The sequence below is a fragment of the Vicugna pacos genome, chromosome 10 (assembly GCF_048564905.1).
Source record: "Vicugna pacos chromosome 10, VicPac4, whole genome shotgun sequence".
Taxonomy (NCBI): domain Eukaryota; kingdom Metazoa; phylum Chordata; class Mammalia; order Artiodactyla; family Camelidae; genus Vicugna; species Vicugna pacos.
In genome coordinates, this window is record NC_132996.1 from 44,200,018 (window position 1) to 44,227,506 (window position 27,489).

Here is a 27,489-nt window from a genome sequence, read left to right on the forward strand (position 1 = left end):
GGGAGGAGCTAGGATATATAGGGGTTTTACAACAAAGACCAGGTAGTGGGAACATTAAAAGATTACTTTTTAACTGAAGACCAGACATCTCAAGTTAAAGAATTTAGCGCTTTTCTGTGCATGAGAGGGAGCAAACATTTGGGCTCATTGAATTCATTCCTTTGACAAGCACCTAGCTACCTAGGGGCCAGTATCTTGTCCTGTCTTATTTTAAGTCCCCTCAGAGTGCACCATTGTGAGTGTCTGCAGAGGCCGGGCTACAGGCTTGTCTTCACTGGGGGTGGCGGCAGCTGCTGATGACTTGATGACTTCAGCATTCTTTGTTTAGTGATGTGGTTTGCAGTATTTTCCTGTTCACACTATGAACCAGAACTGGGTAATGATCCTGAGAACAATGGAGATACTAGACATTGAAACTCTAAGTGATCTGTGATCAAATTAAAATGGCTATTATTAAATTATCCTACTCTGCAAAGTCAGGTGAGCAAGAAATATCTTGCAATATGTTTTTATTTGTTAATGGGTCCCTCCAAATATTTTCCAACAAACCAATGAGTAATTAATTTTCAGTAAGGAATAATTGTCATTATTTGGGTTTTCTCTTCCAATAAGGGGACTCTAGATAATGTGCTTACCTTCCTGTTACTAATCTCTCGTAATATAACCAAGCATGAAGCCTGAACATCTACTTACATCGAGGAAAGGCAAAATATGGAAAGAACATGCATAACTTAATACAGGTTGCCCCCCCCCCACTATCCAAAGATAGAGCATTTCTATGAAACCCTGTGTAAGCTGAAATAGTTTAAGGAGCAGAAGTGGTTTCTTTAGGACACATCTTGCTAACAGATGCACAGAATAAACTGAGATAAAGCACAGAGGCTCAGAGATACAGATCAGAGCTACTGTGGCTTGATGCTGAGAAGCTGAGTGTGGATTCTGGGAAGGAGCTCAGCGGTGTCGCTCTCACTGCTGGGGGTGTGCCCTGCCTCTGTAAGGGCTCCCCGCAAAGCAAACAATGAATGCTGTTTTCGCTTTTTGCCTTTTCTAGTAAAAGCAAAAATCCTCTTCAAATTTATTTCAGTTAATGAAAACAGGTCCTAATCTAGTTCTTTTGTAAAAGCAAAGTGTCATAAAGCAAACTTTCAAAAGGCAGGGGATACCTGTACTTTGACATATTCTTCTCCCTTATAAATCTTTTCATAACAAAGAAAATTAATTTCCATTCCTTGGCCTTTCCCCTCCCCACCAAAAAATAGTGACTGGTAGGTGGCCCGGCTGAGTCTTCCCAGTATAATCTGTCCCACAGACTTTAAAGCGTCTAGCTAACTAGGTGATATTTTCCCAGGGATCCCAAAGAGCCCATTAGGGGTAGTTTGGATTTTGGCCATCTGTCTTACTTATTCTCTTTAGAAGACACCTTCTCTTGAACAAGATAGTTTCTGTAAGTGTTCGCTCAATCCAGCCTCACTTGGAGCATCTCCTGGGTCTGATGAAGCCTACTAAATGGCTGGGGAGTGAGGGAGATTTTGGCTTAATGGAATCTACATGAGTATTTATTCCAATTTCAAATGGTCGTATGTGAAGGACCCTCAATCTGAATCTTCAGGCATGTCCTCTTTTTCATAAATTTCTTGTCACTTGAGCACTATTTATAAGGGTTAATGACCTTGAAGTCTGGGCTTTTCAAGTGTTCAGAGTCACTGTCATATTTTGTCTTTGGGTAATTTGCATCTCTGTTCTATTTTGCTACTGAGCCATCAGTAATGGTCATGGGTGTCATCTCCTAAGTCAGGAGTTTCATTTCTGAGGTCTGGGTGGTGGGGCGACAATGCTGATAAAAGGTTATTTCTATCAGAGGCAAAAAGTCTTCCTCTCAGTCTGTTTTGACATATAATCTCAAGTCACAGTTTATATTTCCAGCCTGGGAATAAGAATATTATTATTATTTCCTAGGTTGCCAGAAACTAGGGCCACCATGTATCCTCCTTCTTTAGAATTAAGCTCACTTAATTTTCAGGAATTTATAGAGTTAAACTGATTCTTAAAAATCACCTCTCTGCCCTCCCTGTGTTTATATTTTCTTGGGGACCAGAGACAAATTAATCTTTGCAGCAAATTCCGAGTTTGCATTTTTCTGCTTTCTTACTTCTGCTGACCAGCCTATATCTGTTCAGGGCTATTAAGGCTTTCTGGAAAACAAAGTCAAATTCCATCCATTCATAATCCTTTGTTCTATCCCAGATTGTACTGATTTCAATTCTGCAACAAACTTTTCATCAGTGTCATGTCCTTTTTCTCAGAATGAATTGGCTAGATGTGGCAATGCCTCCACATGAAGATATGTGTTGTAAACTTATTTTAGTCATCTTAGAGGCTTAGTCATATCAGCCTCCTCATGAAAGAGAAGTGTGAGTCAAAAATGTCAAGTGAACTAAAATGTCGATACTTTTATTTTGTTTAAATCACCTTATATCCATCATCCAGGGATTCAGTACCTTCCATTAAAAAAAAAAAAACCTAAAAACTAGCAAAATTGCTGTTATTTTTCCAAGTATCAAAACATGTTTCTCAGATTTGGGGGGCAGGAGTACCACCCAACACACACACAGACACACACGCAAATGAACAAAGTAAAGAGGTCAACTCTAACTGATTCATTCACTACATTTTAAAATATTCTGATGAGCCACCATAGAGTTAGCAGGAGGCTGTGGTATAAAATTGAAAAGGCAGAAGCCAGGTACCTGAGGCCAGCAGCAGTGCAGCCCAAAGTGATAAATGAGCACTCACCAAGTTATCCTTTAGGGGCTTAAGACTTGAGGTGCTTTGCAAAGCACTGGAATGCCTGCATAAGCAAGTAGGATTTAGATCAAGCAAAATTTGTGTTTAAATGTTAAGATGAGAGCTTGTATCCTTTTAAGCTGGAAGTCTGAATACTTTTGGATTAATGTGCATCATAAACTGTCTTCTTAACTTTGTTACCTTGGGCAAATTTCTTAACTTCTATAGGTCTCGATTTCTCATTTCGTATAGATGAATAAATTACTTGCAAAATGCCCAGTACGGATTCTGTGGGTACTTAAAAACCCTTAGTTCCTTTTCTCCCTTCTTGTTCTCAAACACCAAGGCCATTTTCTTCTGTTTTTGTTCCTGTCTTTTCTCCTTCCTCTTAACAGCATCATGTCCCTTTATGCTTTCCAGCAGTTCAGTGTTTATGAGTACTGGTCTGTTTTGCTTCATTCATCTTGTAAACTATACTTCAGTAGCATTACTCAGCTCACACTAACCAACTGGATCATGAATTATACTCTGAAATAATAGGCAGTTATTTTCGATGTGGCATTTTTGATAGGTTGTTTTTCCCTGTTTTCTGTTAGCAGCATGTTAGTTCACTCTGCAGGAGCTCGTTAATGCATTGATAGTAGGAATTATGTTTTCTGTTCCACTTACTAAGGTGCCAAGATCAGGGCTGATGAGGTGAATTAGCCGGCAAGTACATAAACATGTGGACATAAACACAGACAAACACACACATGCTAAACACACACACAGACACCAAAACAACACTTGCTAGTTGTATTCTGTTTAATGGGCTTTTACCAAAGGCTGAGGTGGAGGGGTGATTTTTGCAAAATATTTGCTTTGTTACTGGTCCAGACAATTTGCATATGCTATATATGTAAGTCTTAACAATAACCAGGTAAAGTAAGTTTTATTGTCTTCATAGTAAAAATGGAGAATTTAAATTAAAAGTTTTTCCAATTAATTTACCTAAAATCACATAGAATTTATAATGGTTAATTTTATGTGTCAGATTGGCTAGGCCATGGTAACTAGATGTTTGGTAAAGCATTATTCTAGATGTTTCTGTGAAGGTAATTTTAAAATGAGATTAATATTTAAATAAGTAGGTTTTGAGTAAAGCGATTTACCTTCCGTACCATGAGTGGGCTTCATTCAATCAGTTGAAGACCTTACTAGAAAAGACTTCCCCAAGCAAGAAGAAACTCTGCCAACAGACTGTGTTTGGACTTGAATTACAGTGCTTCTCTAGGTTACTGGCCTGCTGGTCTACCCTGTAGATTTTGGACTTGCTAAGCCTCTGCAATAACCTGAGCCACTTTTTCATATCTCTTTCCCTCTCTCTTTCTATATATATATATATCTCACACACACACATACATATACATATATATACACACACATTAACACACACACACATCTTGTTGGTTCTACTACAGTATTTTATCTGCAAAGAAGAATTTTAACTGAAACCTTTTAAAGCATGTTATTGAACGATGATTGACATATAAAAAGCAGTATATATTTAATGTATGCACCTTGTTAAGTCTGTAGATAAGTATACATCAGTGAAAGCATCATTGCAGTGTATGCTCTAAACATATCCATCACCACCAAAAGTTTCCTCCCAGACTATTTATTGATTTATTTATTGTGATAATAAAAATTAGCGTAAGTTTTACCCTCTTAGCAAATCTGTAAGTCTGCAATACAGTCTGCCATACAGTTAATTTTAGGCACTATATTAAACAGTAGATCTCTAGGGCTTACCCATTATTCGTAACTGAAGCTTTGTACCCTTTGACTGGTATGAAACCAATGTCCAAGTCCAGTGCATTGTATCTTTTGCCACAGAGATTCCTTAAGTTAAGAAGATGTGAATAATTCAAGGAGGAATATGTTAAAAGACTCACAAGTTAATAAGTGGATACTCAGAAGATAGGTTACTGAAAATGAGAAAATTAACAGAGGAGCTATCATCTTAGGTAGACTGTGAAGAATATTTAGTGTTTATATACATGCAGAAGGAAGGAAAATAATATTCTGTTTGTAGGAAAATGGAAAAGATCAAATATAAATATCTACAGATAATACTTAAAAAACTGTGCATATGTCCTCATGACAAAGTGACAGATAAATGAAAAGAGTTTGTATTAGTAGGAGGTAAGGCTAGAATCATATTTAGTATTCTAAGTTAATGGATATTGAAGCATAAACTTAGAGATTTGTAATGATTTCATAAGGAGAAATTAAAGAAGTTGATCTTTCAAGACAATGATTCACATATTAAAAAATCTTCAAATTTGTTTCTGTATAACAAATATTTATGATGTTTAAATGTTGACACTTTGTATGCCTGCAAATGTTACCATCTCAGACACATACCAGATGTCAAGCCACTTGACAGTAAAAGAGCTAAAGTGTTAATACATTAAGTAACTTTTGCTGATTTTTTACATGTTTATTGTGTAAAATTTACAATTGTATCAAAGGTTGGTATTAAGGAGCTAAGGAGCTAAGTCATAAAAGTGGTGGTGGTAGTGAGCAGATTATTTTGGGCCCTGGAGACAAATAAGAAATTCTGATCAGAGGAGAGATGGGGTGTGACATCCATTCAGAAATCACTCTAACTGAGAAGAGACACTAGGTGGGGCAGAGAAGAAGCATGGAGACCAGTTAGGAGCCTAAAGCAGTAGAATAGGCGAGAAAAGATAGTAGTTTGGACCATGATGGTAGCAGTGGATGCATGTTATTAGATTCTGGATATATTTTTTAAATGGCTTTCATGATATTTTTGGTCTGATTAAATGCTGAAAGTGAGAGGGATATTGAGAGAAAAGCCACTAGGTTTGGGGGAAGCGGGACATTCAGTCATTTACTTTGAGACTTGTAATGTTTTCCAAACTGATTACACATCCAAGTGAAGATGTCAATGGTCATTTCCCTACATGAGTGTGAATTCAAGGAAGAGGCCCTACGTGTATTACCTTAAGAGCCTTTAGCATAGCTATGGCATTTACAGCCATGAGATTAGCGGAGTTTATATAAAGAGTGAGAGCAAACAGAGGGAATCTTCTAACTGATACGGGGCATTCCTATTGCCCTCCATCCCTGAGCTTGGACATATGAGAAGGAAATACAGCAGAGGGCAAATAGTAACGCACACTGAGGCAAGAGGAGAAATAAAAGCAATCAGGTCCTGGAAGCCAAGTGAAGAAAGTTTCAAGAAGAAGATAATATGGTACTGTATACTAGAAATATACTAGAAATTTTCAGCGTTCTCAACACACACAGAGCTAACTATGTGAGGTGATAGATTTGTTAATTATTTTGATTGTGATGTCATTTCACAGTAAAATGTGTATCAAAGCATCACGTCATACACTTTAAATATACATAATTCTATTTGTCAATTATTCCTTAATAAACCTGGGAAAAATACATAGTGTGGTGCCCATAAGTCAGAGTAAGATATGAATTGAGAACTGACCATTGCTTTCAGTAATCTGGAAATCACAAGCAATTTTTTTACATGTATTACAAAAGAGCCCGTGGGGTGAAAGCATAAATGATGTGAGTCTGGAAGTGAGTAAGAAAGGAGATACTGGGTTGTCAATAAATCTTTCAAGATGTTTTGTTGCAAAAAGAGCTAGAGATATTGGACAATAACCAGATGATACTTCGAGGCTAAGAGAGTTTATTTGCTTGTTTGTTAATTTGTTTTCCTAAGATAGTTTTTTAATAATATATATTTTATAGTAAGTTCATATCTTAAGAAAAATTATGATATAAAAGAGAAAATAGATAATTTTCTGAAGTGATGTCCACACAGGGAGGATAGAGTATCAGGTACTAACATATTTACTGACTTCATTTTAACTTGAGTGTGAATAAAACCATTTAAACAATTTTAGCGATTTTCTGAATAGACTCTTAGCTCTCCTACTAAGTCATTGTGCAAAATGTGAAGAAGAGGTGAGTCCAAGAAAGAAACTGAAAGGAAGGTGATCTATAGGAACAGAAGCCAATTGGTAAAACCATATAGTGATTCCTTTAATTAATATACAATAATATATGCCTAATATTTTACTTAACTAATTTCACATAGTATACTACTGTAAAATGCTCTGTTGATCATCCTTGTAGCGGAAATATTTTCCCCCATCATTAATAATTTCCTAGAAGTAAAAGACTAATGACTTTACTTTATGTACAGATACATTCATCTTTTTCTTAATTTTTTGAATGTATTGAGAAATATGTAGAAAATTCTTCTCAGCAAAATAAAAAGGTATACTTTGGCTTAATCTTTTTTTCACATTTTGGGTAGATATTTATACTGAGTCACCTATAATTGACATGAGCCATCAATAAGCAAACAAACAAAAAACCCTCCTATATAATTTCACTGTATTGAAAGATAAGAAAACTAGTACGCTGCAGAAAAAAATGTAAAAGAAAGGCTTATGATGCATTTGAACATGAAGTTATTTTATTATGAAGTAGCAATTAACTATGGAAAAGAAAAGATGTTTTCATTTTGACCTCTTTGTTTCAATTTCATACTGGTATAATTAAGACCCTAAGCTCAGTTGTGCCAGCAGGGACTTTTCTCAGAGGTTAAGACAAAAATCAATCTTTTGTTAAATATATGCATGTCTTTAGAATTATAATTATGCATGATTTCATTATTTATAGCACCTTAAAAAACAAAAAACTGAAAATGGACTTGGGAAACAGCTATCTGTGTATGTCCTGACACAATGGTATCAATTTTGCAGCTTTTCTGTTTTAAAGTGTTTTGAATGGCTAGAGTTTCAAGGAATATTGTAAATTATAATCTGGGAAATGAACTGCAGGTGAGAGATTACCAGGTGATGTTAAATATTCAGGGTCTAGAGATTATAATCTCTTTAGATTGCAGCTACATAAGAGGGTATTATAAGAAGTAATAGCATAAAAATTTGTTAAAATATTAGGTTAGCTATTTTACTTTGAGATTATAGAGATAACGTTGCTGAGTTTCTGTGCTATGTAGGAGACCTCAAGAGGAAACAAACGTGTGGTCTGAAATGCCAGAAGAGAGTGTCAGTGTTTGAAATGTAGTGACAAGCCCATCTGTCCACTGGAGTTTGCTGTATCTAAGTGACATTTTCCCCTGTGACTTGTTCAGAATCCTTTGCTATGTTTCTTACTAATCCCTGGGACACGTTTAGAAAACTAACCGTTTTTGAGTGCTTCCTAGATGTTGGACACTGTGATATATAAGGAGTTAGTGTGCTAACTCTATTTTTCCTTAACTTCTCAGCTAGTTAAAGATTATACAGATTTTACAAATGAGGATTTGCCCACTGTGCAAAATTGATGAGATTTGAATAAAGTTACACTGGGCCTCAAAGTCCTTTTTTATTTCTGTAGGGAATGAAGGCATAGGTCTAAGAACTGGCTTGCTGTAATTGTTTAAAAGCTTATATTATTTTTCAAATGTAAATAGGTAAAATTTAAAATGAGGAAGGTACATCTCTGGATATCAGTTTCCTAACATTGACCAGAAGTGTCCTAACTTTCTAGAAAAAATGCATGGTAACTATGGAGTGTCTACTAAATAGTTTCAAAGCAAATATCCCTGTTGTATTAATTTTTGATTGCTTTGCAATAAATTACCACAATGTAGAGGTTTAAACAGGAAAAAAGCTCTTGCAGCTAATTAGAGTAAATAAGGAATGAACAAGTCGTTAATCAAGTTAGAGATGTAGGCAGGGGCCTGGTGACCCAGGCCTACATGAGACATTGTATTGGTTTTCTATAGCTTCTGTAAAAAATTGCCACTAATTTAGTGCCGTAAAACAGTACAAATTTGTTATCTGACAGTTCTGCAGGTCAGAAGTCTAACACTGTGTTATACATAGGGCTAAAATCAAGGTGTTGGCAGGGCTCCGTTCCTTCCTGGGAGGCTCCAAGGAAGGATCTGAGTCCAAGCTCATTCCAGTCCTTGGGGTAATTGAGTTTTGTGCGGTTGTAGGACTGGGTCCCTCTTTTCTCGCTGGATGATGGCTGGTTGTCATTCCAGAGACTGCCCTCATTCCTGTGCTTGTGGCTCCCTCCCTCCACTTCAAAGCCACCTGAAGTTGGTTGGGCTCCTTGATCAGATTGAGCCCACCCGTGTAATTCAGGGTACGTTCCCTATCTTCAGTGTCTGTAACCTTACTTACAGTTGCAAAGTCCACATGGCCATGCAATAAACCACAGATTCTGAGGGTTAGGGCATGGGATCTTTGCCAGAATTGGGGGCAGTGTGTGGGGAATTATCCTGCCAAAAGCTCCACAGACATGATGTATAACACTGTTTTGTGGGGGTTTTTTTGGTGTATATTAGTAAACCAGTGGAGTCATCTATGCAGTTGTAAGACCTGATTTGATTTATATTCTTGAAAAAGATCATGATATATGGAAAGAAAGAAAAAACAAGACTAAAAGTAATAGAAAGCTATTTAGAATGTTACTGAATAGTTAAAGTGAGAGATAATGAAGACAATTTGGGAGGATGATGGAAGTGATTGAAGTGGTTAAATACTGTATATATTTTGAAGAGAAACTGAGAGGACAAACTAGAGTATTAGCAGAAGTAGAAGCAAGATGAGTTCTAAATTTTGAACAGAGCAATTGAAAATGATGTGCTTTTAGAACAAGTATTTTTAATCTTTTTTGTTCCACAAATCATTTTGACAGCAGTGAAACCTATGGAAGTTTTCTCAGAATAATGTTTTAAAATACATAAAATAAAATGCATAGGATAAAAAAGAACCAATTTATTGAAATGTAATAATCAACATATTATTAACTTATTTATGATATTATAATATACATGCTTCTTTATTACTGTATTATATAATATGATAGAAAGGATTCCAATGATCCTAAGATTCCTGTCCCTCGATACATATATAACCTCCATCTCCTTAAGTATGAGTAGAACATACTTATGATGGAGGTCTTCCTACGATTAGGTTACATTATATGCCAAAGATGAAGAGATTTTTGTAGATATAATTAGGTAAACGGTCTGTTCATTCTGAGAAACCAAAAGGAAGATTAACGTGGGTGGGCTTGACCAAATCAGGTGAACCCTTTGAAAGAAGTTCTAAGGTAAGAAGCTGAAAGCAGAAGAGATGTCCTTGTCCTTTCCTACTGACCTTGAAGAAGCAAGCCACTGTGCATTCTACAACTGCAAGAAAATGAATTCTGCAAACAACCATGTATGCTTAGAACAAGACCCTGTGCTTCAGATGAAATTACAAACCTAGTTTGGTTGCAGCCTTGTGAGCTGCAATAAGACCTGAGCATAGGACCCAGCTAAACTGTGCCTGAATACCTGACCCACGTAGTTTTAAACCACTAACTTTGTGGTTTAAAGTATGCTGTAGTAGAAAACAAGTACACATAAAAGGATCTAGCAATAGTCTGATAACTTCTGTGATTTCAAAGTTCTAATGAGCAGGAATTACATACATAGCTTTCCTGCCACCACCATAATGTGATGTGAAGATATCTGTTTTTCTGCTTGTGACAAAGTCACAAGAAATGTTAATTCCATTATGATTTGTTGCTGATATTCATAATGGAAGGATATACTACACTTCAGCTATAGGTTGGTAAAAATAAAGGTGTAAGTTTTCCTCTACTAAGTTCACAGATACTCTCAATTCTGTCTGGATTGCTTGGGGAGAGGGTGTGGATACAGATGATCCCTGCTCATAAAGATTCTTTGTCAGTAAGAATGTATGCTGGGTCTTTTTAGAAAGGCTTTATATAAACTATCTATACTGAAGCAGAAAATGCATTCACTGTAATCTTCAGCTTCCCAGAAATGTTCATTTAAGCAAGGTATCCTTTTGGTTAATAGGAGTTTTATTATGTTATTGGATGCAAATAGAGGAACAGTTTGGTAATATTTCTAAACTCTATACTTTCTAATTAGACTACTTTCAAAAGCATTTGGGCATCTTATGATAAAAGACATAAAATAATTCTTTTACATAAAGACCTGAAATGCAAATTGATTTATATGTTTGGGAGATGGGAGAGATAGTTTTATAGAAAAAAATTGCAACACTTAAAATCTCTGTATTACTTGTATGCCAAAGTAAAGAAGTGCATTTTCTGCATGAATGACCATCATACACTGCTCAGTAATTTTACTGTATCAAAAACATTGAAGTCATATCTTTAAAAAGAGGAAACAATTAGCTTTAAGAGACAACATTGATTTTAGCCACCAAGTTACACATATAGGTATGTTTTAAAACAGAAATACAGAAATATTTAACATCATTCTTTTCACATTTTTTGAAATTTAATGTGCTCATAATCTAAAATACAACATATGTTTTTACCTTTTTTTGTGTTCTCCCTGATCTGCAGACAATAATAAAATATTAACTCACAGGAAAATTGCAGCTTGAGCTCCTTTGCTTCATTGCCATGTGTTTGCTAATAGGACGATAAATCCAACGTTGGCATATGAAGTTAAATAAAACTTTGTGAGGATTGTACTTACTTAGAAACACACTCAACATCTGGTGCCTTTTTGAAACAGTTGTCATCCTTGTTAGATTCTGTGGGGTCTGCTCAATGGGCTGCAGACAGATGCCTGGATCAGATGTCACCCTTCCTTGCGCAGCTGGTTCTGCTGACTCAGCAAGCACCTATGTGCTCCCCTCTTGTCTCCTTGTCACCACAGCTGTACTTTTTGGTATATTGGATTTGAGTGTTGCTAGAACTACTGAGCTCAGTTTTCCTTTGTGTTGAAACTCCATTTTATTACAAATATCCATTAGCCTCTATATCTTGGGCTGTTGAGACATAGGTTTACATTTCCCTAAGATTCATTATCTAGCTATTGCATTTTAAAATAATGCTTTTACAAATATGATAAAATTTTGCAGTTTGTGAAACTAAGTAAATGACATTTATTGATTCATTATATTGGTTTTTAAAAATTTTTCTTTCAAGTTGGTTAAGAAACAAAATAATAATAATAATGCTTGAGAAGCGAAACATGCCTAAATCAGGCAAGGACCAGAAAGGGAAAAGGAGACAGCCTGTTTCTAAGAGAAAACTTCAATCCATGGTATACCCCTTTTTCACTCTCCACAGTAATTTTGGCACTTTTCTCAGTCAGCAGGTGCAGTTTATAGTGAACTGAACCAGTGCCCACAGACACCCAAACAGGTAATTTCAAAGACTACAGTAAGCATCAAATCAATGATCACCAAAAAATTCTGGAAAAAAAATAATAAAAATAATTGATCAACATAGGAGAAGCCCTTAAATCGAAACAAAATCAAACAAAACACTAAAACAAAAACCACAAAGAATAAAGTAACTATGAGATTTTAAAATAAGCACAATTCTTAGCTTCAGAGACATGGGAAGACATCACATTTATAAAACAGAAGAGTTTACTATGAAAAATCAGCAATTGTAGATCATGGAAATTTTTCATATATTTCTTTTTTAAAAAATATCAAAAGAGATAATTTAAAGGCCTATGCTTTAATGTCTAGATTTTAAAATAAATAGATACAGTTTAAAAATTCCTAAATGGCAGAAGGAATTAGGCTAGAATATAGATTTGTAAAATAGAATATCCAGACAAAAATTCCTACCAGCAGTCAGCAGAAAAGAAAAATGAAATCCCAGCATAGCTCTATAAATCTTTCTAGAAAAAGCTGGGATACTTGAGGAAATAAAATATTCAAAGAAATAATATTGTTAAAAAGTTTTCCAATTATGATAAAAGATCCAAATTCTTCATAAACAAAGAACCCATATATTGCTAAGATTATAAACTCATTTCTAGGTAACATGTAGCAGCTCAGAAAAGTTAAATTATACAAAATCTGAAAAATTTCTGAAGAAAATCAGAAACAAAGTTTGTCTTGAGAAAATAATTAAGATTAAAAGCATTCATCAAAATGGCAGCACCTTGGCAGAGGACAATGGTGTAGTATGTTCAGAGTAGGAAACAAAAATTGCTTTTGATCTAAAATCCTAAAAAGCCAAATCAGGATACACTTGTGAGGGACAATTAAGACTTTAAATAAATGAGAAATTAATTTTAAAAGTAAATTATTTTTAAAAACTCTTCTAAAATAAACAAAAATAATAGACACTTATTAATCTTTCATTCCCAAGGCAATCACTTTTAATCTTTTTGATATGTTACATATACTTCTCTGCCTATGCACTTGTTTAGAAGATTGATGAACACATTTTATAGACAATTTGTAGTATCATCTTTTCCTTAATATTATGATTTTTCCTACAATAAGAGTGCTTTGAAAACATCTTTTTAATGTCTGAGTCTTATTGAGTAGCTCTAAGTTGCTTTTTTTTTTTTTATGTTTCAGGTTATTTTTTTAGATAGATTTCTGAGTATACTTTTCCTAACGTAGTCAGTCTGATCATTTACCAAATACTTGGGAAACCCAAAAACTTATTCCCTAGAAGAATTTGACTAATTATATTCATAGGCAATGTGAACGCTCCACGTCTTCTAAACAGGAAGATCTGGGGATGGTAGGGTCTGGGGTGAAGAGGGAGGGATCTGTTTAAAAGATGAGGTTGAAAGTGGATTCAGGGGAATGTGATTTAAGAGGGTGAGAACAAATCAATGGGCCTGATTAAAAGCTGGGACCTACAGATGGAGATGGAAAACTGCAGGGGAAGAGAATCCGTCTAAGTAATGGTAGCACACAGAGGCAATGCCTAGGTACCTGTAAGTACCCCTTCACCACCCCCGGGCTTCTTGTCACTTATTTTACAAGGAAGAATGTCACGAAAAATACCTGAAAATGTGGGAAAATTCTGCAGAAAAATGTAATATCAAAGTCTTTATTTCAGAGAGATGAAAGTTTCCCAAAAAATTCTTTTCTCGAGCACTGGAAAAAGAAGGAAAAAGATCAATAGATGAGACCTCCATTGAAAACAGTCCCTATGTTAACATCAAACATGAAATTAAAATGAATGCAAATGCAGTTCTGAGATGACTTGATTTTCTTCCACTATATATAAAAGCTGTGAAATTAAGAGGAAATTATATAATTGAATCTTTCTTTTCCCCTGACTGGGAAGAGAGGTTTCCCCTCAGATAGATTCAGATTTGAATCGTGGAAAGGACAGTACCTACAGAATGACTCATTAAAAAACAAATCTTGCCCTCAAAAGTTTGGAAGTCAAGACTATTTTAGTGTTATGACTGCTATATAGGTGATGAAGGATTATTTCAGCTGAAAAACAAAACTATGTCAAGGTAGGGAGGACACAGAGTTTGTATATTCAGAGAGCTGGTTTTCATTCCTAAGATTTCAAGCTAACAGTTCAGGTTTCTAAGCATATTTAACTCTCAGCAACCTAAGGACCTGAGCAAATAGAGCAGGTGATAAATAGGCTTAGTGAAAAATACAAAATTTACCATCTAAGCAGATAGATGCACGCTTGGAATTCAACAGTGACCTTGAGAAGGCTCTTACTTGCATTGACTGAACAGAATTGTCTTCTTAGCAATCCATGGACCCTAAAACTCAAGTCTTCTGACTTCTTTCAGGACAGTAAATTCTCCAATGCAAAAACGCAAAGAATGAAGAGATTTCATGGGATAGATTTTTTTTTCTAAAAGTTTATAAGCTAAACTTTACAGAAATGAGAGCTATAAAGCAGCAAAACTGACAACTAATATCAGTGTCAGGACAGCAAGGACAGTATTGAGTACTGTAGGGGACGAATACATCCTTCCTTCAATGATGTTCGGAGAACGTAGTCAGTCTTGAGTTTTTCATTAAATTATTTTCCTTTGGGCAGAAAGGCTGGGTTAAGTACCCAGTGAAATAGAATCTCATTAACCTGCTGCTGACAGGCAGAAGGTGCAACACTAGAATGGAAAATCAGAACTGAGTTCAAGACCTGGGTCTGAAAGTAGCTGCCTTGTGATTATGGGAAAAAAAAATTCTTTTTTTGACTTCAGCTCTCTCATCAGTTGAATGAGGGCATTAAGGCAAGCAATATTTGTGCTCAGGCTAATCCTGAAGCAAAATAAATAGTTTATTTCCCCCATACATCAATTATTCCTCTTTAGTTATTATTTTTGTGCCAAGTTGTTTTCCATTTTACTTGAGCATACTTTATCTCCCAGTACTTTTCAGTCCTATCCCTAGGGAAAAAAAAATAGTAATTCTATCTAGACTCTCTAAATGCTTTCCTGATTAGTATTAATGATTTTCTTTTAAATGACCTGCACATTTTCATAGAGCTAACCTTTGGATATTACAATTAATGCTACAACTGCTGTAAACCATTAAAGGAAACTGCCAATGAATCTTTTTTTATTTTCCTTTTCCCATCCCACAGTTCTGTGTTGTGAAGTGGCCATCCTTGGGTATATAAATGTTTTCGGGTTTGTGAGTGGGAGGATAGGGTGTTTCGGTTTATTTTAAGGCGGCACATTTTGCAGTAACTGCCAAGAGCCACACCTCATTGGTTTTATTAGTACAATGTTCATGTTCAGTCTTTGAGGAACTGAGTTTTGCTAGTGCTATACCGAATAGGTACCTGGGCTCTTTCTAGACTTTAAAAAGGCAGATTCTTTTTTGCTTAGGTTTTGAATCTTGAAAAACTTTGTCTTAAAGAAAAGAGAGAAGAAGAATTTCAGTTGAAGACCTTAGTTACCGATCAGGTCTCCTTTAACTATCCTTGGCTATGAATTTTTTACTTTAAATATATAATGGTAAGATACAAAGCATATAGAGACAGCAATCAATTGTATGTTTATCTGACTGTCTTTTGAAATAATGACAATTTTAAAAAACATATTTCATTATAGCAATTTATTTCCAATGTATAATTGTAGTTAAAAATAATGCTATAAATTTAAATTGAAAGGTTAAAATGTGTCTAGTTAATGCTCCTTAGAGAAGCTTCTTGATATAATCTTGCATTTTCATTTTTGTAGTTAAAAATACAGTGTTCATACAAGCAGCACTAGGCTTAGAGTCAAAAACACTGAACTGAGGTCACAGCTCTCACAGTACTAATACCTCTGTGACCCTAGAAGTCTGAAGCGCTTCACTGCTATTAACCTCAAGTACATTAAAAAAAAAAGTCATTATTTTATTATCTTTTCTTATGTGAGGATTTTTATGGTCCTCACCATACTAGATAGAACAGTCCTATAGATTTGTCTTTCTTTCTTGATCAAAGGAATCTTTCATCACACACACACACACACACACACACACACACACGAACTTTCAAGCAAATTTAAGACATTTAGTACTGCCTACACAGAGACTCTAATATTCCTTCCTGAATGTCATGTTCAATGTGGGGTAACTTTAATGGACACACTGGACAGATGGCTAAGAAGCGGACACCCATTCCCTGAATACCACACTAAACTGGCTGAAATACGTGTGCTAAATCTTCCAGAACATTAGGCCTTACTAATGATTGTAAGACACGAAGGTAACTGATGTGATCAATAGGTTAAATAAGTGAGGGAGGAGTATCTTAATTTAGCTCTCAAAGCAGTGGTAAAGGGCATTTATTTATCTGTTTCTCTTTTCCTTTTCACTAGCTCTCAGCTGATAAAAAGGCACACTATTTGGCATGCCTACAGCATATTAACAGGCTCGCAGCAAATGTTGTGAGGGAATGGGGATTTCTGCAAAATGAATTCTGGAACAGTTGCATTTTTAATTTAGAGTTGTCTCTCATAGTGTGATTTATTAAATGTTGTACAATCTATTTCTGTACAAATACTGAACCCACTTACATGTATATTTTAAACTGTGCAGTGAGCCCAACTTTTTCCTGCTAACTAAGGCAAGTATTCTGCTTGAGCTTCTAGTCCCTTTAGAAGTAGTTGCAAGTTTACCAGTAGGGTGAAATTAGTCTCCCTGAGCACAGTAAAGTACTGTGAAAATAGAGTTAGAATTATATTTTTTGTTTGTCCAACTTATTTGCTTATTATTTTTGGAAAGCCACGATGAATTCATTATTTTTTAACTTATGGCAATAATCTATATTTGTTATATAATTACTATATACATTAGCATATCATATTGTATTTAATTTATTATATATAATTGAATTAATTCAATAGCTCAAAAGAGCTGTTTGGGTTAAGGTCCCTTAAGATTACATGAGTTGTCCAGGATTACATAGCTAGTAATTAAAGCATTTATAATTAAATTTCAGACTTCTTTCTCTTCAAAATTCTTGATCTACCACCTCAGTTATCATTTAATAAGGAAATACAAGGAGGAAAAAAATCCTTTCAAAACAATACACTGAAGGCCCATGTTATAGATGACAAATCCAATGTAAATGACCCCTCTCAATTTTAAAATCTATTGAATATCTCTTTCATTATGTCCCTTCAGCAGCAGTCTTATTTGAAGATTGCATGTCTGAACCTTTCTTCCTGAAGAAAATGTCGTTATGATCATGTTAAAACCCCTACCAGTTGCCACTTTAAAAATCTACTATCTTTGTTCTCTGTGTCCATAGGAATATTTCCTGTTTTTTTCTCTGTGAAGACCAATGTGGCTTGAGAAGATACCCCATGTTCAACCTCTGCACTTGCTTTAGTATTTCCACCCACTTTCAGAGCGGCCGTCAGTGTCCTTCCGAGAGTAAGGGCAGGGATGGGTGGGAACAACTTCTATTTCGATTGACAAATGTTGCATCCTCATATATCTTGTTTCTTCTTCATCTCTTTATCTCTCCTATTTCATTTAGGTGAGTATCTTGTGTTTTGTTTATTTGTTTTCCCCATCCTAAAATTAACAAGCCTGTTACCAAACTCAGCAATATTGAACTTTGCAGCCAGATCATTCTTTGTTCTGAGCTCCTGTCCAGCATTTAGCAGACGTGAAACATACACCTCCAGTTGTATCAACTAAAATGTCTCTAGACATTGCCAAATGCCTCATGAAGGGCAGAATTAACCCCATTTGAGCAGCACTGCATTAGTTTCTTCTTTTCAGAGTAAAAGTGCTGGGATTCTAGGATTCATTTTCCCTTTTTCCTTTAATTAAAATGTGATTGACATGCAAAAATAAGTACATATTTTATGTATATGTCTTGCTGAGCTTGAATGCCTGTGAAACTGCCACTGTAAACAATGCCATCAACATAGCCATCATTTGTAAATGTTTCCCCTTTTCTATTTTTGTTTTTTTTTGGAGGGTGTAGTGAGTATGAATATTTAACATTAGATCTACCATCTTAAAAAAATTTGAAGTATATAATACAGTATTTAAACTATATGCACAATGCTTGAGAGTAAATCTCTAGGACTTATTCATCTTGCATAACTGAAACTTTACATCCCTTGACCAACATCTCCCCAGTTTACCCTTCCTCTAGCCCCTCGGTAGCCATCATTCTACTCTCTGCTTCTGTGAATTAGACGATTTTAGTTTCCTTGTATAGTAAGTGGGATCCTTTAGTATTTGTTCTTCTGAGTCTGGTTTATTTCATTTTGCATAATGTCCTCCAAGTTCCTCCAGGTAGTAGTAAGTGGCATGATTTCCTTTTTTAAACATACTCCATTTTATGCATATATCATATTTTCTTTTTCCATTTATCTATCTATGGACATTTAGATTATTTCATGTCTAAGTGGAATTGCTGGATTGTATAGTAGTCCACTTTTAATTTTTTTGAGGAAACTCCATACTGCTTTTAATGATGGCTGTACCAGTTTACATTCCCACCAACAATGTACAAGAGTTCCATTTTCTCCACACTTTTGCCAACATCTGTTATCTCTTATCTTTTTGATACTAGCGATCTTAACAGGTATAAGGTGATATCTCAGTGTGCTTTCAAGTTGATTTCCATGATGTTGAATACCTTTTAATATACCTGTTGGACATTTGTATGTCTTCTTTGAAGAACTATTCAGATCTTTTAGCCATTTTTAAATGAGATTGTTGGGGGTTTTTTTGGTATTGAGTTGTAGGAGTTTCTTATATAATTAGGATATTAACCTTTTATGAGATGTATGATTCGAAAATAGTTTCTTCCATTGCCTCTTCACTTTGCTGATTGTTTCCCATGTTGTGCAGAAGCTTTTTAGTTTGATATAGTCCCATTTATCTACTTTTTCTTTTGTTGCCTGTCCTTCTGGTGTCATACCCAAGAAAATTTTTGCCAAGGCCAATGTCTGGATGCATTTTCTCTTGTATTCTCCTAGGAGTTTTACAGTTTCAGGATTCCTTTACTGCTCTAGTTTCCTTTCTGTACATTTACGCCATCTACCACAGTTTGGTTTCTACCACTATCTGGGTACTGAAATTCCTCATTAACATGACCATTACATGAACTTTAAACTTCCAGTTGCTAAATCCTTTGAATATTTTGTCTTTCTTTTGAATTCTGAAATATTTGACATTGCCAGTTCATTTCCACTTAATGAAACTGCTTTGTATACAGCCACAATTTCAAAACTAATGTTAAGGGATCAGAGTTATCATTTATTATTAACTTAGTATGTATTAGTCAGTGTGCTGGACATTTGTTCCACATGTTTTTAAATTATTGCACTAACTGTAGAGTGGGGATTATTAGGCAGATTTGGTACTGTTGAGCACGTTCCTCTTGAAACCTACTTGGTTTTCTCTCAATCCCAACGACGTATCCTGGGACCAAGACTCTGATTCTTCTTTTATTTCCTTTTGCCATGTGCCTCAGAGAGTCAGCTGTTGACCTTTTTCTCTTGCTAGCCTCAGACTTTTCCTTCCTTTCTTGAATACTTCCATCCCTATGCTTTGGTTGCAAGCTGAAACACAGTTTACTTTACCTGCTCCTTTGATGCTCCCACAGACAGGTGCCCTCGACCTTTTCATTTTGTCGGTTTCAGTAAGAATCATCAGGAGGATAACAACAACAACACAAAGACAAAACAAACAAAGTGTAGCGAAGGGACTCAGCTTTGAGAGTTCTAAGCATTGTGGGGTGTGCTCTGCAATTTATAATTCCCCAAATGCAATAAAAACAAGTCTATTTTACTTCTCTCTGGCTGTGTGGATTGTGGATTGCAGGTGGCAGCTGCCATGTGGTCTCACAAACTGTTTCTCAAAAGATTTGGTTTCCTTGAGTCTCTCCCTTTTACAAGGAAAACAATCTGAACAGCATTCTTTTTTGCAAATGATGTTCCTATTAGTGTTCACTATTTTTGTGTTTCTGTTCCTCATTTCAATTATAAAATGCAAAGTAAATAAGAAGTAATTACCACGACTTTTCTCTAATTTAACATGCACACAGTGACATTTACAATTTGTTATTGTTTTATTTAGTACATATTTAAATGAGTTCACATGTTCATGTGCAATCCCTGTAGCAAACTTTATTTCCCTGTATTCCTAAAACAAATGCTACTGCCCTTGGACATGTTAAAAATAAACAAAAAAAAATTAATGATCAGTGTTGGATTTCCTGTGTCCATCTCTGTTTCTCCGTCCTCGCTTTTTGTTCCTTTCTGCGTCCTCCCTGTACAATTTAACACTTCCATATGCAAGATCCAATGGAGTTTCCCCTGTGCCTTTGCCCCACAGATGGAACTGGTTAATAGGCATTTCAGATGTTTCAGCTAGAGTCTTCCCACTTCCCCACATAGCAAGAAATGTACAGTGTTACAATTTTAACTTTAAAATGTAAATTCAATTTTTTACCTAGAACCATTGTTCATGTATTACGTGCATTATGGTCTCGCCTGAATTTTTAGCCAGTTTTTAGGAAGTGAGCCAAGCCTTTGAAACTTGCCTCCTTAAGGGTAGAAACTATGATACAGTCCCATCTCTACTGTAGACATGACCTCGATGTTTGTTTTTCTCCTGTAATCACCTTAAGAAAATTAGGCTGAAGTTCATGTACAAGGTAAATCAATATACTCTTCAAAGTGAGATTGGGTTATCTGAACAATAATTTTATACCATGGGCCAATGCTTAAGTGAAAAATAGACCCTGTTTTCTCTAACAGACTTATGAAAAGAAACATGTTTGGCATCTCTGGAGTCTGTACTGTGAAGCTTTCTAAAAATGCTTTCAACTAAAGAAATAGAAAATACCTCAATTTTTCTGATAATTTTCATAGCAATTTTGGGGGCTGTAAATGATTTTGGAATATTGTTATAAATTATACAGTAATCTCCACAAGGTCAAAGTTTTGCTCATTTGTTATAGAATTTTAACTTACGTATTGAGTGTTATAAGTGATGATTTGTTGAACAGAAAATTAGTTCACCATAGAGGATTTTTAAAATAGGACCTTCTGTTGAAAATGGAATATTATTCCTTTAGCCAACACCTGCTACATAAACTTTTTAATGAAAATTACTGTATTTTTTAAACATGTGGTAACTATCAATGGCTGAAATAAGAAAAAAAAAACCTGCTTAAATTCTTTAAAAGATACTTTCAAGAAATACCTGATACTTGATGACCATTTAAAAATTATTATTATTACTATCTCTATTCTATAAAATTCCCATTTTTCATATTTCTGAAGACATACAAAAACCAACAAAATGCTAATGGCAAATTTTATTCTTTATCTTATCTGGCAGAATTAGGAGAGAAGATTAGAAATCAGTGAAATAATATTGGATTATGAGAAAGCTTTAGAGAGAAGTCGTTTTTATAGGCTGAAATTTTTCCTATGAAGCTCAAATGACTCCATGATGTAGCTTCTAAAAGAAACACATAAATAATTTATGGATGGTCTGTTGAAGATGGCTTCCTTAACTTGGTATTTTATAATTTTTTCCCAAATCCCAAAGCACTAGTTAGAGCATAACCCAAACACTTTAAATAAAAACTGTTTACAGTATCATTAAAATAGCAATACAGAGATTGGAATAAAACTAATTCAAAATGACACTTATTAACTCTAGTTGACAGGTAAAAACAATGAATAAAACTGGTTGACCTAGTTAAGATTAGACAAATTTTATTTAATGTGGAAGTAGCACCACAACTTTCTTAGGGATATCTGATTTTCTAATATCCCTTAGTCAAATCTCTCATAGCTTTCATAAAAACATAACTCAAAGAGACTGTTATAAATAATATAATTGAAACTTTTAATGGAGAATATAAGCAACAAACTGATCAAGTGTCTAATTCTATTTTTCTTCCTCCCAATGTGTATTAACTGTATTCATTTTTATCTATTTCCACTGTCCCTATTTTAATTTAAGCCTCCATCCTTAGCTGCCCGGCACTGAGTAAGAGATTTTCTATTGCTTCCACTGTAAACTCCCTCCAATCTATTCTCCACTTACAAACCATTGAAATCTTCAAATCATAAATTACTCTCTAGAATCACTTATTTTTGCTCCTAGAATAATATGCCAATACTGTTCCAGTTCTAAATCCATGTCTGATCCTGTCCTTGTCTGACCTTGCATTTACCTCATCTTATGCTACTGTCTCCCCTTTTCCAGCCACAGTAAACCCTTTAATGTCCTAAGATAGCCTTCTGACTTGCCCTTCCTTCTATCTGGAATTCTAAAGCCCTTGCTCTTTGCACAGCAAACATTCTCACATTTTTCTAGACTCCTCATGTCACTTTTCAGCAACATCTTCCCTAACCACTCTAACTAGATAGCTATTATTCTTTTTCTTATTGTCCCTTTTCTATTTCCTGTAAGTTATTTATCACAATTTATAAATATGAATATAAAACATATTAGGAAGGAAGAAATATTCTTCTGCCCTTCTGGGTTCTTCTGGCTGGTCTAAGAATTACAAGAGACCGATTAACAGGAGAAAATCAAAGCTTAGTAACATGTGTATATGGGAGAGATTCAGGGAAACTGAGTGACTCATTAAAATAACTGAAACCCTCACCTTAAATACCATCTTCAGCTAAATACAAAAGGGGAGGTTGGGGCAATAAATGGTTTGGGACTTCAAAAAGGAGGGAGGCAGTTCACATGGAGATGAAAAAGCAAGTGTTTGGTAAACAAATATTTGCTGGGCCATGCAGAGACAATAAGACACAGAGTAGACTCTGATCTCTAAGAGTTTCCCCCACCACCCTTAGCACATATTCATTGCTGCTCTATCCCTGTAATAGGCCTTCTACCTAAAATTTTCAGGCAGTTAGGGGGAAGGTCAAAGGGTCTTCCTGAGTCTTTTGGGCCTTGATTCTTTTCAGCTGGAAATAATCTGCATGCCAAAGAGATATTTTGGGGTGGCAAATTTTGTTCCTCTACGCATCTACATTTTATACACATTCACACACATATGTGTGTATCTGCATCTATCCGTTGATCTATCTAGAGACGAGGGGAAGGAGGGAGGAAGAGATTGAGGGGATTAGTGAGGTCAATAGGTAGATTGTTGTTTTTGACTTGTTTATTTCACCATTGCTAACTCCATAAAGGCAAGGACTGTTAGTAGATGGAGGAACCCCTAAGTTAGGAAGCCCACCAAAGTTTGGGTTCTTGTAGCTGGCTGTGAACGAATTCATACAGCAGAAGCAGAGGGACACATACAGCAGCTCAGAAGGGAAAAAGAAAAGAAAGTGCTTAAGCAGGGAGAAGGGAAGAAAAGCTCTCAAGCAAGGAAGAGGCACTTGAGCGAGGAACCATCAGCCAAGATGGGTGGTAGAGACAGCTCTGGCCTGGGCCAGGCCATGTCAACTTTGATGGGAAACTTCTGCCATCATGTCCTCTTTACAGGTGTGATGGAGCCAGTCAGTCCTTGTCAGAGCTTTAAAGTCATTTTATGGTTCTTTTCCAGTTGTTGTCATGGCAATCGTCAACTGTTATCGTACTGGTGGGTGTGTCATTTAGAATGCTTATTAACCCATTACAATAAGCATATAATGAGGCTCAAGGTCCACTGGAAATTAAATCCTCCACCATATAGGACTCAGCGGGTTCTAACCAGTTCCTGTTTCTTCTCTGCAGCTGCCTCTTGAGACTTAAGAATAATTGGTTTCTAGCTAAAGGAGGGGCAGGGTTATGAGCCCAGGGGCAACAGCCTTGGTAACAAGAAGGAAAGTTGCTTTTAACCAGAATGGCTGCAATCTGGTGGACACAGCATCCTCCAAAAAAGCCATCTCCAGAGATTCTGTTCAGCCATAGAAGTTTTAAAGGGAAATGAAGTAACATTCTCAGTTAATTGCTGAGGTAGGTGGTCAGAGTCATTGTCATCTCCCAGTGCCTGCAGGCTTGTCCTAATCAACTGCTTGAGTCTGCTCTTCTGTGACTCAGGGAGGCCTGGGAGACTTCAGCTTTTTCATAAATAAGAGACAGGGGTCGGGGGTGGGGGCCCAAAGTGTCCTGCTCCCTTTCAGGACCACACATATTTTACTCACTGAAATACACTCAGTGCCTAGGGTAATGCATGGCCCATAATAAGTATTCAATAAATTTTAAAATTATTCATGGATTATTGAATCCATGAATGAAAGAATTAATACCTAAGTTCAAACAGCTAGATGATTATTAACCAAGTCTTAGGAATTTCAGTCCAAAACTTTTCTACTATGCAACACTGGATCCCAAGCCACAGCAGAATGTCCACCCCTGATGTGCAGCTTTTCCCTAGTTTCTCTTTTTCATTGTATTCCAAAAGTGTTTGTTGTAATTGTCCTAAAATCAAATATTTATTAAACAGTCTAATTATGTGTTATGTTTTATGTCCCCAATTACTTCTAAGTTACTCAATACGGAAACTCCAAGTCCTTAGATGTTATTTTCTTTTAAGAAAAAAATCATCCAAAGTATCAAAACATCCAAAGTGCAAATTCTTAGGTAGATTCTTATTTTAATATATGCTTATTAACTTTGAAATGTATCAGAAGAGATCAAGGTTGTCTCAAAGGCAGGACTTTCAGTCCCTCTGGAAAGCACAGTATATCTTCCAATGTTAATTTAAACTTGACAAATGAAGGGTGAATTTATTTGTAAGAGACTTCATATCATCACTGAGAAGCATTTATTCTTCCCTGAAAGGTTATTTTCTGCAAAATAAGATACAGTGCTGCATCCAGGCATCCAGTCTGCTCTGCAAGAGAACAATCTTTGGCATTTAGACTGTTACGTCCTCTAGCTAGGAAATGAGTTGTGAGAAGCATTTTTTATTTCTAACTTTTGATCATAGTAACATTTTCAGTAAGCTTATATGGGGACAGCAGCTGCTAAGCAGATTTACTTTCACTGGGTCATAAAATAACATATGGGTGGAAAGAACCCAGTTATGACTTTGGTTGAAAGAACTTTATGTCATGGAAAGACAGTGGGTCACATCAGATGAGATGGGTCAGACAGATGAGAGTCTTTATCTCAGCTCCGACCTTTATAGTATAGGTGACCTTTGGCAAGTTATTTAACTTCTAGAAGTTAACCTTGTTTACTCATATGTTATAACTTCCTCATAAAGGAACTACATTTTTAATGACATATTAGGTATTTGACACATGGTAACTTGAGGAAGTGATAATAATAATGTAGGCAAGTTGCATTTCATAAAACACTGTAGAGCCGAGACATGGAAATAGAGATATTTCAGTATATATCACCAGCTATTTTATCCATTTGTTGTTTATTTCAAAAATATTAATCAGCCCTTACTAGGTGACAGTCACTGAGCGAGGTATGAATTATTGAATAAAACCACAGTAGTATCTTTTCCATGGAGTTAGACCTTATTTTTTATGGTTTCAATTTTCAGTTTTTTTTTTTTTAATAGCTACTTCAGAAAAAGATTTAATTTTTTTTAAATGTTCGGTGAGATTAATGTTGCATTTTCCCAGTTGTGTTATTCTTGTTTTTCTGAAAGTGGTACAGCTTTTGGAATTTGCCCTTGACTTTTAAGAGAGTCATGGGATATGGTGATAACACATGGGTGTTTCTCCAGTGTGTTTGCATAGTAACTTGTAATTACTATTACGTGACTAAGATTACAATGACTAGTTTAATTGTCTTCTTTACCAGAATATAAACTCTTAGCTTTTGAAATTGTGTCTACCTTATTTGCTATTATGTACATATAATATGCATTCACTGGATAATACTGAATGAATAAACTGATGGACAGATGAGTATTTCCCATGATTATGCATGCTGTATGAGGTATGTGTGATTATACATGCTGGAAATTATCACCTCATTTGAAACCCTGATGTAAAAGAAAGAAAAGAAAAAGAAATTATGCAAATTCAAGTGTCTACATTCATGACATCTTAAAATTACTTCCACTAAAAGTGAAAAGTGACAAATGTTGGAAAGTAAAGTGCAATTAGTCAAACACATTTTCAGTAAATTGTCAGATTATCAAGGAACATTTAGAAAATCAAGATTCTCAAATAAGCAAGCCCCCTAAATCAATAAAGCTGACCCTCGGTACTACCTACTGATTTGCAACGGGGATAAAGTGATGAATTCAGCTCTGAAATAATCCTTTAAGCACTCACCATGTTTAATTGAGTCTTTGCTCAAGAAGTTTAGAAATCTGAGGAGAAATTGCAGGGAAAGGAAGTAGCATGAGTTTCAACGCTTTTCTTTGTCGAGCCTGCTGGCCTGCCTTCTAATAAATAAAAACAATTATGTGAATATTGTTTCCAGAACCGAAAGAAGAAAACTAAAAACTTAGGTAAATCTCCTTCAACATATTATCTCTTGAATAGTTAAGAGCTGGTATGATGTTAAATGAGAGCATATGCTTGGCTTTCCCGTAATTGCTGCTATTCAAGTCATAACGTACCTTCCTTAATGTGGATACAAAGATATAAATATATGGTGAACCTTATTGAATTTGCATTTTTGCTCAAATATAACATATAATGTATTATTCATATAGTCTTCACTACATTCACAGTAAAAGCTGATGAATATGGAATATCTTAGAAAATGTCCTATTGTCATTAACTCTTGTCTCTGCTTATTCTGAGATGGATTTCTTAAAATGTCATGTAGATAAGGGAAAATCAATGGAAATAATTTGGGACAGAAATTTTTCCTTCTGGCTAAATAAAAATTACAGATGTTTCTACATGCATAGATGTTTTGTATTTTATTCAAAGTAACTCTTAGCTTAGAGTGATGTTTTCTTGTTTCAAGGATGCAATTTATTCTTGGAAAAATGCCATCAAATCAGCTTTGTAATACTTGGTGAGCTAATGCAAATAGTGTGCAGTACAAATAAATTGAAATAGACTGAATTTTGGGGTGAGTAAAGTGAAGATTAAAACATTTTATATTAATTTAAACATTGCACATATTTAGTCTGTTAATTCACAGTGTGTTGAAAATGAAGCTAATTCATCTATGTAGCTCACCCCTATCTGATGAAGGAAAGATACGGATGAATCCAAAACATATTTAAGACTATAATTAGACAAGATAGGCTCAATAATTCATCAACTAGATATACTGAGAATCTAATATCTGTTGTATTCCTGCTACCACCTATTATATATGACACAGTAAAGGTAGAGGCATAAGACAGTGAGATTTCTCTTAAGATTTGAGAAACTCATAAGAAATGCCTCTTCTCTCAGTTCTTAACTCCCATAATTATTAACCTCCTAAGTCTTGTTACTTTCTAAGAAAGTAAAATGCCTTAGACTCTCTCTATGAAGAAATGTTGGAGAAGAGTCCCAAG

At 35.3% G+C, this 27,489-nt stretch overlaps 1 protein-coding gene across 5 annotated transcripts in view; it reads left to right on the top strand.

Moving 5' to 3' along the window:
• Positions 1 to 27,489, top strand: part of LUZP2 (leucine zipper protein 2) — a 423,019-nt gene that overhangs the window by 169,202 nt on the left and 226,328 nt on the right. The gene's annotated exons all lie outside the window — the stretch shown is intronic.